A 15,686-nucleotide genomic window follows, 5' to 3' on the forward strand; every position below is an offset into this window, starting at 1 on the left:
CCCTCCCTCCCTGAGCATGTCTTTTCATCTATGGTCAGGGTCCATGGGACTACCAACCAGGTTCACTCCTCCAAATTAATCATTGTCAGGTGAGTGAATTATGTTTTTATATGCCTGAATGGGCAAGAATGTAGGCAGGAAAATAATTTGAAAGCAGTTACAATAGTCTAGATAAAGGTGATAAAGTACTGAACTGTAATTGTGGTAGAGAAAAAGTAGGAAGATAAGAAAATGGAAAAAAATATTTAGTAGGTCTTAGGGATTGGTTGGACCTGGGTCTAACCAATACTGAAATGAAAAATGTACATAAAATGCCTCCTGCTTTTATCTTTTCCTTATTTTATTTTTAAAAAGTGAATATTTCACAGGGTGCCTGGGTGACTCAGTTGGTTAAGTGTCTGACCCTTGATCTCAGCTCAGGCTTTGATCTCAAGGTTGTGAATTCAAGTCCTGTGTTGGGCTCCACACTGGTCATGGAGCTTAAATAAATAAATAAATAAATAAATAAATAAATAAATAAATATTTCACATACAGTAAAATAAGTGTACAGGTTGATGAATTTTTACACAAATATGCACCCATGCAATCACTATCAAAATAAAAATATAGAACATTTCCCTCACTTTAGAAAATTCCTTAATGCTCCTTTCCCATCAATGTCATCCAGAGGTAATTACTATGTTCACTTTATCATCAGAGGTTAGTTTTGCCCATTTTTGAACTTCTTTTAAATGGAAAATACAGTACAAATTCTTTTATGTCTGTCTTCCTTCATTAAAGAAAAGTGCTTTAGATTCATCAGTGTTTATACATGTATCAGTATTTTAAATAACTGTGTAGCATTCCATTGCATAAATATACCACACTTTTATATCCATTCTCCTGTTGATAGGCAAAGTATTTATTTCCAGTTTGTACTATTAGTAAAGAAATTGGTTTTGAACATTATCATGCAAATCATTTTGTGATCATATACCCACTTTTCTTGGCTGTATACCTAGCTGTGGAATTTCTGGGTCATAGAATAACTGTATGTTTGACTTTATTAAAAACTTCCAGGGACACCTGGGTGGCTCAGGCCATTAAGTGGCTGCCTTCTGCTCAGGTCATGATCCCAGGGTCCTGGGATCAAGCCCCACATCGGGCTCCCTGCTTAGCAGAGAGCCTGCTTCTTCCTCTCTCTCTGCCTGCCTCTCTGCCTACGTGTGCTTTCTATCTCTCTGTCAAATAAATAAATAAAATCTTTAAAACAAACAAGCAAAAACTTCCACATCATTTTAAAAAGTGATTGTATAGACTTCCAGTTTCAACTCAAGATTTAGAGAGCTAGAAAAAGTATTGCTTCCAGTATTACAACAATAACTGTAAAGCTGGACATGATGCAAATAAATGACTTTCCTTGAACCCATTAGGGAATTGATGTTTCAGGGCAAACACTAAACAGAAAACTGGGGAGATATAGCATCTTATGGAGGAAATAGGATACAAGCATTTTTTTATTTAACCTGGAGCAGAAGCCATCAGATACCATATAAGCTGATAAAATTCAGCTTCTTTGTGAATTTAATGATTGTTAAATACTAAGTGTAAGCTAGTATGAGAATGTAAAATCCCCGGGGGCCATAGACAAGGTTTCACCATCTTCCTTTTCCTCCATGAACTCTGCCACATACTCAGAGTGAAGACCAGGAAATATTCAGCAGAAAATTTCAAACATAAAGGGGTTATCTGGGAGAGGATGGTGCGAGGAGTAGCAGTTGCTCCCAAAACTTCTTCCAAACTCATTTACTACCTTTTTCCTACAGAAATAAAACTGTAATCTGCAGGGCAAAAGCAACAAAAATACTGTCACCTTTGGACACTGAGCAAAAACATTGCAGCTGGGGAAAGGACAGAGACAAAACGCTTCCCCCTCAGGGAGGGGAAGGAATATACTTTAGGCCCAGCACCTGGCACCTGCAGCTGGGGGAGAGACAGGGCCACACCCCCAAGACCCAGGTTCACAGTACCTAAGACTAAGGCTTAACCAGAATATTAGGCAATATTTCTCTCCTGTTCCCCACCAGCCACCAACAAATTATAAATAAAACTAACTGTTGAATACAGCTGGACAATCTTCATGAAACAGATTATCTCTGGGGTTAGCAGTGTAAAAGAAAAATCCAAAACCAAGCAGGGAGTAAAAATTGAGAAAAATAAAAACTGGCAAACTTGTCTAGCCCTAAGCTCAAGATATCACTAGAAAAACTTGAAACCTGTGGTCCACTGAGGGTAACCATAGCAATGACAAACCAAATTCAGCCCAGCTCCTCACTCAATTAATTCAGGCTCCTACACTAAAGGCCTAGCAGGAGGAAAGACATGCTCATCTTCAAGCACCTCCTGCCAATTTACTTCAGTCTCTACTGTTCTATACGTTTCCAGTTTCAACAAAAAGTTATGAGGTGTACGAAAAGGTAAGAAAAACACAGTTTAAAAAGACAAAGCAAACATCAGAACCAGATATGACAGAGATGTAAAAAGTATCAGACAAGGAATTTAAAATTACTATCATTAATAGGCTAAAAGATTCAATGGAAAAGGTAGACAACATGCAAGATCAGACAGGTAATTTCAGCAGAGAGATGGAAACAATAACAAAATATCAAATGGAAATGCAAGAGGGGGGAAAAAAAACAATGACAGAGATTAAGGATGCTTCCTATGGGCTCATCAGCTGAAAAAAAAATTAGTGAACTTGACAATATGTTAAAGAAATTACCCAAGCCAAAACACAAAGAGAAATAAGAATAAAAAAAAACAAAAAACAAAACTCCAGAATATCTGAGAGCTATTGTATACATATTATTGGAATCCCAGAAGTAGGATCATAAGAAAATACATCTCAACAGATGTAGAAAAATCATTCAAGAAAATTTAACATCCATTCATGATAAAACTTTCATTGAAGAATAGCTCACAACTTCCTTAATCATTAAAGACATCTTTTAAAAAACTCTATACCCAGCATCATATTTAATGGTAAAATACTCGATACTTTCCCCTAAAATCAGGAACAGGCAAGAATATCCTCTCTAACCTATTTCATTTTGTTTTAATTTACATTTACCTAATGATGTATCTTTTCCTGAGTTATGGCCATTTGGATGTAGTGTTTTGTGAAGTGTTTGTTCATGTCTCCCATTTTTCAATTGGGTTGTTCATTTGCCTTTGGTGTTTCTGTTATTGACTTATAATTATTCAAAATATATTTAAAATATAAATATGTATTTATATTTAATATATATTTAAATATAAATTTAAAATATATATGATGCGGGTGCCTGGGTGGCTCAGTTGGTTAAGCGACTGCCTTCGGCTCAGGTCATGATCCCGGAATCCCGGGATCGAGTCCAGCATCAGGCTCCCTGCTCGGCGGGGAGTCTGCTTCTCCCTCTAACCCTACCCCCTCTTGCGCTCTCTCTCTCACTCTCTCTCTCTCAAATAAATAAATAAAATCTTTAAATAAATAAATAAATAAAAATAAAATAAAATAAAATATATATGATGCCTTTGTGAGATAAATATAAATATTTTCCCAGTCCCTAGACTGCTGTTTATCTTCAATAATGTTTTTTGAAGAGCAAAAGTTATTAGTTTTGATGAAGTAGGATTATCAATTTTTTCCTTTATGTTGGAAGTTGAGATTCTTTATTTTTCATGCACATATTCAGATACATATTTCTGATATATGTATACGTGTGTGTATATATCTGTATACAGTTGCAACATATAGTTGCTCCAGTTCCTTTTTTAAAAAATATTTCTTTACCATATTGAATGACTTTGGTAGCTTTATTGAAAATCAACTAACCATATATGTTGTGGGTCCATATCTGAACTCTCTGTTCTGTCCCATTGGTATATTTGTCTTTTCTTGCAATAGTGTCATACTATTTTAATCACTTAAAATTATACTAACTCTTGAAATATGAAAGTATAAGTTCTCCAACTTTATTTTTGTTCTTCAAATTTATCTTGATTATTCTGGATCCTTTGAATTTCCATATAAATTTTAGAATCAGCTTGGAATTTTCTCAAAAAAGATTACTGAAATTTTTATTTGGATTGCATTTATTCTGTAGGATAACTTTTGTCTATAATTACTCTCAGTGATATTTTGTACTTTACAATAGAGAGATCTTGTAAATCTTTTGCTAAATTTATTCCTATATACTTGTTGATAATTAAAGCTATTGTAAATGATATTATTTTAAATTACATTTCCAGTGACCTTGCTTCCTGTGGTTTTTAAAATATTATTTTGTTAATTCCTTTTGATTTTATACAGACAACATTATGACATCTGTAAATAAAAGCAGGTTGACATCTTTCTTTCAAATAGTTTTGTCTTTTACTGTTCTTCCCTTATTGCATTGGTTAGAACCTCTAGTATAATTTCAAGTAGAAATGGTGAGAGTAGACATCCTTGTTTTGCTTTATATATTATGCCAAATATGTCACAACTGAGTATGACAGTATGTGTAGGGTTTTTGTAGACACACTTTATCAGATTGAGGAAGTCCTAATTTATTCCCAGTTTGTTGGATTTTTTTTTATTGCAAATGGGTGATGAATTTTTCAAGTGCATCTTGTCAAATACGAACATTGAGATGTTCAGTTTTTCTCCTTTATTCTATTAATATGAGTATGGCAATGATTTTTAAGTGGAAAACAAGCTATATTCCTGGGATAAACCATAATTGTTCATGGTGTATTATCCTATTTATATCCTATTTAAGTTACTATTGGATATGATTTGATAATATTTTGTTCAGAATTTTTTTAAGATTTTATTTATTTGACAGAGAGAGACACAGTGAAAGAGGGAACACAAGCAGGGGGAGTGGGCGAGGGAAAAGTAGGCTTCCTGCTGAGCAGGGAGCCCGATGCAGGGCTCGATCCCAGGACCCTGGGATCATGACCTGAGCTGAAGGCAGACGCTAATGACTGAGCCATTGAGACACTCCTTGTTCAGAATTTCTGTATCTATGATCATGAAAGATATTAGCTTGTAATTTTCTTTTATTATAAGGACTATATCAGGTTTTCATGTCAGGATTATGCTGTTATCATAAATCAAGTTGGAAAATACTCCTTTTATTCTCTGAAGGGTTTTTGTAATATTGTACTTCTTTCTAAAATGGTAGAATTCACCATAAAACCATTCAGTCCTGGAGTCTTCTTTTCCAGAGGTTTTTAATTATGGATTAAAAGTATTTTATTTTATTTTTGAGTTTGGATATTATTTATTGAATATTCTTTTTTTTTTATTTTATTTTATCATGTTATGTTAGTCACCATACAATACACCATTAGTTTTTGATGTAGTTATCCATGATTCATTGTTTTCGTATAACACCTAGTGCTCCATGCAGTATTTTAATAGATATAGTACTATTTAAACTTTCTGTTTCTTCTTATGCCATTTACTTCACACATTTTGAAGAGTTATATTTTTCAAGACATTTGTGTAAGTTCTCAAATTTATAGAATAAAGTTGTTACCAATATTTTATTATTTCATTAAGGGGTTTGTAGGATCTGTAGTGATTTTTATAATTTGTATTTTCTCTTTTATTTCTTTGATCAGTATTACTTGAGATGTATCTGTTTCATTAGCCTTTTCAAAGAACCAAATTTTGGCTTTGTTGATTTCCAGTTAGAGTCTGTTTTCTATTTTATTAATTTCAGGTCTTTATCTTTGTAATATTTTATTTGGGTTTAATTCTATCTTCTATTTCTAACCAAGTTAGGAATATTTCTATCCAATAGGGGTGACAGCCTAGATATTTTATTTATTTTTATTTTATTTTTTCATTTTTTAGAAGATTTATTTATTTGAGAGAGAGCAGGGTGGGTAGGGGCAGAGAGAGAATCTCAAGCTGACTCCCCACTGAGCATGGAGTCTGATGTGGGTCTTGATTTCATGACCCTGAGATCATGACCTGAGCTAAAATCAAGAGTTAGATGCTTAACCAACTGAGCCACACAGGCTTCCCTAGATCATTTATTTTAAACATTTATTTTTTAATATAGGCGTTATTTGCAATGATGTGGTTGGAGCTAGAGTGTACTACACTAACTGAAATAAGTCAGTCAGAAAAAGACGTATCATATGATCTCACTCATATGTGGAATTTAAGGAACAAAACAGATGAACATATGGGAAGGGGGAAAAGAAAAAAGGAGAGAAGGAAACAAATCATAAGAGGCTTTTAAAGACAGAGAACAAACAGAGTTGATGGAGGGGGCTTGATGGGGGATGGGTAATAAGGAGGGCACTTGTTATTATGAGCACTGGGTATTGTATATAAATGATGTATCACTGAATTCTAGGCCAGAAACCAATATTGCACTGTATGTTAACTACCTAAAATTTAAATTTTAAAAAAAGGGCATTAAAAATTATAAATTTCCTGTAAGTATTGCATTAGCTGCACTGCCAATTTTTTGATTAGTTGTATTTTCATTGTCATTACATTCAAAATATTTTCCATTTTTCTTTTTCTTTTTCTTTTTTTAAAGATTTTATTTATTTATTTGAGAGAGAGAGAGAATGAGAGACAGAGAGCCTGAGAGGGAGGAGAGTCAGAGGGAGAAGCAGACTCCTTGCCGAGCAGGGAGCCCGATGCGGGACTCGATCCCAGGACTCCAGGATCATGACCTGAGCCGAAGGCAGTTGCTTAACCAACTGAGCCACCCAGGCGCCCTATTTTCCATTTTTCTTATGAGTTCTTTGACCCATACATTTGTAGAAATGTTTGCTCGATTTCAAAATATTTGGGAATTTTCAGATTTCTTTTTGTTATTAATTTCTACATCAATTCTGTCATGGTCAGGAAACATATTCCGTATCATTTCAATCTTTTTAAATGTGTTGAAACTTGCTTTCTAGCCCAGCATATGGAATTCATTAGTGAATATTCCATGTGCATTCAACTAGAATGTTTATTCTGAAATTATTGGATATAATGTGCTATAAATGTCAGTTATGTCAAGGTGATTAATTGTGTTGTTTAAATATTCTATATTACTGAATTTTTTTGTCTACTTATTCTATAATTTTTATTTTTTATTTATTTATTTATTTTTATTTTTATTTTTTAAAGATTTTCTTTTTTTGAGAGAGAGAATGAGAGACAGCACAAGAGGGAAGAGGGTCAGAGGGAGAAGCAGACCCCCCGCTGAGCAGGGAGCCCGATGCGGGACTCGATCTCGGGACTCCAGGATCATGACCTGAGCTGAAGGCAGTCGCTTAACCAACTGAGCCACCCAGGCGCCCCTATTCTATAATTTTTAATGAGAGGAGAGTATTAAAATCTTCAACTGTTACTGTGAACTTGCCCAACTCTTTTGTCAATATTTTGGTTATGTTATTAGATGCTTTTATAATTATTATGTCTTCTTGATGAATGGATCCTTTTATTATTATAAAAGATTCCTTTTTACTTTTGGCAATCTATCTTAAAGCATACACACAACTTGTTTAATGTTTGCTTTTAAATTATATATTTGTTCCCATCCTTTTACTTTGAACATATCCAAGATCTTATATGTAAAGTACAATTCTTGAAAAGGGGTATAGTTGGTTTATTTTTAAATCCAGTCTAACAATCTTTGTCTTTTTTTTTTAAGATTTTATTTATTTTTGACAGAGAGAGAGTGTGTACAAACAAGGGAAGCAGAAGGCAGAGGGAGAGGGAGAAGCAGACTTCCTGCTCAGCAGGGAGCCCGATGCAGGGCTCGATCCCAGGACCCTGGGAAGGCAGACGCTTAACCGTCTGAGCCATCCAGGCACCCCAATCTTTGTCTTTTTATTCGAATGTTTAGTTTATTTATATTTTCTGTGTATTACTAATATGATTGAATTAAGTCTAGCATTTTACTATTTGTTTTCCATTTGTCCCATCTGACCCTTTGTGCTTTCTTTTGAATTGAATTTTTATTTTTGTTTTATTTCATTTCATCTGTCAGTTTTTGGATATACTTTGTATTAGCTTTTAGTGGTTAATCTATGTATTTTATTATACATTGTTTACTTAATTTAGTCTACCTTGAATTAATATTTTATGACAATGTATAGTGCAAGAACAATACAAAATATTTTATCATGTTCTCACCCAACCTTTGTGCTATTGTTATATATTTCATTTCTATCTGTTACAAGCTCTTCAATGCATGCTATTATTTTTTCTCTAAATGCTTAGAGTCTTAAAATTATTTGTAAAATGTTATATTTGTCCACTTATATTTTTGAATTATCTTTTTATTATTCCACTTCAGACATGAACACTTTTATTTCAATCCTTAATTTAGACATGAAAATATTAAGCAAAGAGAATAAGTAACTTGCCCAAAGTCTCATAACTAAAGGATTACAGAAGTGAGTTCTGATCCCAAGAAATCTAACTCCAGAGCTCACAACTTGACCAGTGTCATAGGCTATCCATCATTACTGCATTTGGAACAAGCTTCAAGGCTGTAGTTTGCAGAGGCCTTTTGTACAGCCCTGGATGGTGCCCTAGAAATCTGTTTACATAATCATGTTGCTAGAAACTTTACTAAAGTAAAATATTTTCACATAAAATATTTTTATGACCCAAAATGGTACATTTCAAGACTTGGCAAATCTGGATTTCTTCTTGAAGCCATGTAAAATAATCTGAACTTCATTTGATAGAGAATGTAGGCCAGCACAGGATTTTAAGGTAGACAGGGGCTAGATATATTTTAGGTAGATCACTGCTTTCAACAGGACAGCATCTGAGAATATGATTTCCAGTTTAATGTTGATTGAACAGATTTGTAGGGAGGCTGCCCTTCATGTTATCAAGGTTGCTGATTAAATAATTTGATAAATCCTTCTGTCCCTTCAGTAGTTTGGGGAGACAAATTTGGGGCACATTTAAAATCCAATCAAGTAACATATATCAGTTGGGGTTCTAACAAGATAGCTTTTGCTGTAATTGATAACTTATATGAGAGAAATAAAAACAAGCTAGGTTTTATCTTTGTTTTGTTACTAATGAGGATTATTTATTATATAAAAAGCCAATATAGAGTAAAATGTTAAAATTCCCAGTGTGTAAAGCTTTCTACTCTAAAGATTAAAATTGATTGGCATGATGGTTTAATATTCACAGGTCAGGAGAGAGATATATGAAAGAATAAGCATAAATAGGCAAAATGGAAAAGAATTAGACTAGATTTTCTCACAGGAAATATAATGAATTCCATAATCACCTAAAATATAGAATTATTTATTCATTCAACAAATATTTATTGAGCATAAGCTGTATTCCAGGCTCTCTCTTAGGTATTGGGGATAAAGAATGACCAAAACTGAGCCTCTGGCCTCATAGAACTTATACTACAAACAGAAGTAAATAGATCAATAATTTCATGCCAAGTGCAGCATAAGTTCCACAAAAAGAGTTAAAGCAAGGTAAGGGGATAAAAAGTGATGCGACTTCTATTTTAAATAGAATTGTCAGAGAAAGCATCCCTGAGGAGGTAACAGTTCAGGAAAAACCTCAATGAAAATAAGAAATGGAACATGCAAATATCCGGGGGAAAGTGTTTCTGGCAAAGGAAATAGCAAGTGCAAGCCCTTGAGATGGGAAGGTGTTTGGTGTAGATAAAAACAGAAAGCAGCTCTGTGTAGCTCAAGCTAAGTGAACAAAAGGGAAGTACAGTGGGAAGTAATAACAGAAAGGCAGTCAAGAGGTCGGATCCCATAGGTTTTGTAAGCCAAGGTGTGATCTTTAGATTTCAAATAAGTGAGATGGAAAAACATTGGAGAGTTTTGAGTTTAGGAGTGGCATAATTTAGCTTACATTATAAAAACTCACTCTGGCTGCTGCTGTGTGGAGACAGATTAAGTGGGAACAGGGATGGGAAGAAAGTGGAAGTCTGCTGCAATCGATGGAAGAGGAAATGGTGGCTTGGACTGGGGCCTCAGTAGTGACTGTAGTGAGAAGTGATCACATTTATACTATTTTGAAGGCAGAGTCAAAGAAAATATTTTATATTGAAATATTTTTGTATGGATTAAAAATAATAGCAGTGATAACTACAGTTGATTGAATACCTATTACATACAAGGCAGATTACTTATATTATGCCATGCTACTTTTTCCAACAACTCTGATGTAGGCACTACTGACATGAGAATGGGAAACAGAAGAGTCAGTTGACTTAGCCACCAGCTGCATCTAGTAAGCAGAAGTAGGATTTGAATCCACATCTATCTGCCTCAAGATATCTCACCTCCAAGATTAAAAGAGGTACAGAAATCATAGTTCAATGGCTGTGAGCATATCAGAATGGATAGCTTAACAGAAAGCTAGTAATTGTATCAATTATTTTTTCAGGAAACATGCAATGTCTGACTGAAGTTAAATCTTGGCTTAATAAAGTTTACTTTAATAAGGTAGTAAGATACATTTAATAAGGTAACATACCTAAGTGTATATGATTACCTAAAAATTTTAACATCTTTTAAACCCTGAAAAGATAAATGATCCAATTGATTAAAAAATCAGTATATTTGAAAACACAGAGACTTAAAAATTTACTCTGAAAAGATAATCAGATATGCTCACATATATTTTTCTTGAAAATGTCTGTTCCAGTATTTACAATGGTAAAAGAAATGGAAGCATCTGAATGTTTAATTAAAGGAGAGATATTAAATTTATTCTGTATGATGAAAGATAAAGCATACATGGGAAATTGGGTTCCCAACATTTTTTTTCCACTATTTTTAAAACTGTGGTAGGGACGCCTGGGTGGCACAGTCGGTTAAGCATCTGACTCTTGGTTTTGGCTCGGGTCTTGATCTCAGGGTCATGAGATTGAGCCCTGCATTGGGCTCCATGCTCAGCATGGAGTCTGCTTGAGATTCTCTCTTCCTGTCCCTCTGCCCCTCCCGTTCGTGCTCTCTCTTTCTCTCTAAAATAAACAAATAAATCTTAAAAAAATACAAATAAAATTGTGGTAAAATATACACAATATTCATTATTTTAACCATTTGGAGTGTACAATTCAGTGACATTAAGTACTTTCACAATGTGTACAACCATCATTTCTATCTATATCGAAAACTTTTTCATTGTCTTCAACATAAACTCTGAACCCATTAAAAAATAACTCCCCCCAATTCTACCCTCCTTTCAGCCTCTGGTAACCTTTACTCTACTTTCTGTCTCTATGAATTTGCCTGTTCTAGGCACATAATATAAGTGAAATCATACAATATTTGTCCTTTTGTGTCTGGCTTAGCATAATTTTAGCATAATGTTTTCAAGATCCATTCATGTTGTAGTGTATATAAAAATTTTGTTCCTTTTTATGACAGAATAATAGCCCATTGTATGCATATACCGCAGTTTTGTTTATCCTAACATTCTCTGATGAACAGTTAGGTTGTTTTGGTTATTGGGAATAATGATGCTATGAACACCAGTATACAAACATCTGTTCAAGTGCCTGCTTTCAGTTCTTTTGGATATGTACCAAGGAATAGAATTGCTGGGTCATATGGTAGTTCTATGTTTAACTTTTTGAGGAACTGGCAAACTGTTTCCCATAGTAGATGCACCATTTTACATTCCCATCAACAATGCATGAGGGTTCCAAATTCTTCATATTCCCACTAACATATTTTATTTTCCATTTTCTTCATTATAACTATCCTGATAGGTGAAAAGTGATAGCTCATGCTTTTGATTTGCATTTCCCTAAGACTAATGATGTCAAACATCTTTTCACATTCTTATTGTCCATTTGTATATTATCTTTGGAGAAATGTCTATTCAAGTCCTTTGCTTATTTTTGAATTGAGGGTTTTTTTGTAATTATGGTTAAATTGTAGGATTTCTTTATATATTCTGGATACGAGTCCCTTATCAGATATATGATTTGCAAATATTTTCTCTTATTTTATAGGTTGTTTTTTGTTTTCTTGATAGTGTATTTTGATGACACTTTCTTAATTTTGATTTAATCTATTTTTTTCTTTTTTTGTTTATACTTTTGGTGTCATATCCATAAAATAGTTGCCAAATCCAATGGCATAAAGATTTTCCCCAACATTTTCTCCTAAGAGTTTTATAGTTTTAGCTCTTAAGTTTAGGTCGTTGGTCCATCTTGAGTTAATTTTGTGCATAGTGTAAGTTAATTTTGTGCACTTCATTCTTTTGCATGTGGATATCCTGTTTTCTCAGAACCATTTGTTGAAAAGACTGTCCTTTTCCTCATTGAATGGTCATTTTCAACTATTGTTGAAAATCAATTAACTATATATGTGAAAATTTATTTCTGGGCTCTCCATTCTATGTCACTGGTTTATATGTCCATCCTTATGCCAGTACCATACTGTTTTAATTACTATAGCATTGTAATAACTTTTGGAGTCAGGAAGTGTGAGACCTCCAACTTTATCTTCTTTTTCATAATTGTTTGGGCTATTCAGGGACCCTTGCAATCCAATATGAATTTAAAGGTTGATTTTTCCATTTTTGTGGAAAAAGGACACTGAAATTTTGATAGGGATGGCAGTGAACCTGTACATTACTTTGGATAGTATTAACATCTTAACAATATTAAGTCTTTTTATCCATGAACATAGGTGCCTTTTAATTTAGTTGTCTTCTTTAATTTCTTTTAGCAATGTTTTGTAGTTTTTAGTGTACAGACATTTCACTTCCTCAGTAAAATTTATTGCAAGCACTTAATTCTTTTAGATATTATTGGGTTTTTAAAAAATTTTTTTATTGTTATGTTAATCACCATTACATTACATCATTAGTTTTGGATGTAGTGTTCCATGATTCATTGTTTGTGCACAACACCCAGTGCTCCATGCAGAACATGCCCTCTTTAATACCCATCACCAGGCTAACCCATTCTCCCACCCCTCTCTCCTCTAGAACCCTCAGTTTGTTTTTCAGAGTCCATCGTCTCTCATGGTTCATCTCCCACTCCAATTTCCCTCCCTTCATTCTTCCCCTCCTGCTATCTTCTTCTTCTTCTTTTTTTTTCCTTAACATATATTGCAATATTTGTTTCAGAGGTACAGATCTGTGATTCAACAGTCTTGCACAATTCACAGCGCTCACCATAACACATACCCTCCCCAATGTCCATCAGCCAGCCACCCCATCCCTCCCACCCCCCATCACTCTAGCAACCCTCAGTTTGTTTCCTGAGATTAAGAATTCCTCATATCAGTGAGGTCATATGATACATGTCTTTCTCTGTTTGACTTATTTCACTCAGCATAATACCCTCCAGTTCCATCCATGTCATTGCAAATGGCAAGATCTCATTCCTTTTGATGGCTGCATAATATTCCATTGTATATATATACCACTTCTTCTTTATCCATTCATTTGTTGATGGACATCTTGGCTCTTTCCACAGTTTGGCTATTGTGGACATTGCTGCTATAAATATCAGGGTGCACGTACTCCTTCGGATCCCTACATTTGTATCATTGGGGTAAATACCCAGTAGTGCAATAGCTGGATCATATGGTAGCTCTATTTTCAACTTTTTGAGGAACCTCCATACTGTTTTCCAGAGTAGTTGCACCAGCTTGCATTCCCACCAACAGTGGATGAAGGTTCCCCTTTCTCTGCATCCCCGCCAACATCTGTCGTTTCCCCACTTGTTAATTTTAGCCATTCTGACTGGTGTGAGGTGGTATCTCATTGAGGTTTTGATTTGGATTTCCCTGATGCCAAGCGATGTTGAGCACTTTTTCATGTGTGTGTTGGCCATTTGGATGTCTTCTTTGGAAAAATGTCTGCTCATGTCTTCTGCCCTTTTCTTGATTGGATGATTCTTTGGGTGTTGAGTTTGATAAGTTCTTTATAGATTTTGGATGCTAGCCCTTTATCTGATATATCATTTGCAAATATCTTCTCCCATTCTGTTGGCTGTCTTTTGGTTTTGTTGACTGTTTCTTTTGCTGTGCAAAAGCTTTTTATCTTGATGAAGTCCCAATAGTTCATTTTTCCCCTTGCTTCCCTTGCCTTTGGTGATGTTTCTAGGAAGAAGTTGCTGTGGCTGAGGTCGAAGAGGTTGCTGCCTGTGTTCTCCTTTAGGATTTTAATGGACTCCTGTCTCACATTGAGGTCTTTCATCCATTTTAAGTCTATTTTTGTGTGTGGTGTAAGGAAATGGTCCAGTTTCATTCTTCTGCATGTGGCTGTCCAATTTTCCTAACACCATTTATTGAAGAGACTGTCTTTTTTCCATTGGACATTCTTTCCTGCTTTGGGTTTTCCACATAAAGTATCATATCATCTGCAAAGAGTGAGAGTTTGACTTCTTCTTTGCCAATTCGGATGCGTTTTATTTCTTTTTGTTGTCTGATTGCTGTGGCTAGGACTTCTAGTACTATGTTGAATAGCAGTGGTGATAGTGGACCTCCCTGCCATGTCCCTGACCTTAGGGGGAAAGCTCTCAGTTTTTCCCCATTGAGAATGATATTCACTGTGGGTTTTGCATAGATGGCTTTTATGATATTGAGGTATGTGCCCTCTATGCCTATACTCTGAAGAGTTTTGATCAAGAAAGGATGCTGTACTTTGTCAAATGCTTTTTCTGCATCTATTGAGAGGATCATATACTTCTTGTCCTTTATTAATGTATTGTATCACATTGATTGATTTGCGGATGTTGAACCAACCTTGCAGCCCAGGGATAAATCCCACTTGGTCGTGGTGAATAATCCTTTTAATGTACTGTTGGATCCTATTGGCTAGCATTTTGGTGAGAATTTTTGCATCCATGTTCATCAAGAATATTGGTCTGTAATTCTCCTTTTTGATGGGGTCTTTGTCTGGTTTGGGGATCAAGGTAATGCTGGCCTCATAAAATGAGTTTGGAAGTTTCCCTTCCATTTCTATTTTTTGGAGGAGTTTCAGAAGAATAGGTATTAATTTTTCTTGAAATGTTTGGTAGAATTCCCCTGGGAAGCCATCTGGCCCTGGGCTTTTGTTTGTTGGGAGATTTTTGATGACTGCTTCAATTTCCTTAGTGGTTATAGGTCTGTTCAGGTTTTCTATTTCTTCCTGGTTCAGTTTTGGTAGTTGATACATCTCTAGAAATGCATCCATTTCTTCCAGGTTATCTAATTTGCTGGCATAGAGTTGCTCATAATATGTTCTTATAATTGTTTGTATTTCTTGGGTGTTGGTTGTGATCTCTCCTCTTTCATTCATGATTTTGTTGATTTGGGTCATTTCTCTTTTCTTTTTGATAAGTCTGGCCAGGGATTTATCAATCTTGTTAACTCTTTCAAAGAACCAGCTCCTAGTTTCGTTGATCTGTTCTACTGTTCTTTTGGTTTCTATTTCATTGATTTCTGCTCTGATCTTTATTATTTCTCTTCTCCTGTTGGGCTTAGGCTTTATTTGCTGTTCTTTCTCCAGCTCTTTCATGTGTAGGGTTAGGTTGTGTACTTGAGACCTCTCTTGTTTCTTGAGAAAGGCTTGTATTGCTATATACTTTCCTCTTAGGACCGCCTTTGCTGCATCCCAAAGATTTTGAACAGTTGTGTTTTCATTTTCATTGGTTTCCATGAATTTTTTTTAATTCTTCTTTAATTTCCTGGCTGACCCATTCATTCTTTA

Source organism: Neomonachus schauinslandi, chromosome 4, assembly GCF_002201575.2.
Source record: "Neomonachus schauinslandi chromosome 4, ASM220157v2, whole genome shotgun sequence".
NCBI lineage: Eukaryota > Metazoa > Chordata > Mammalia > Carnivora > Phocidae > Neomonachus > Neomonachus schauinslandi.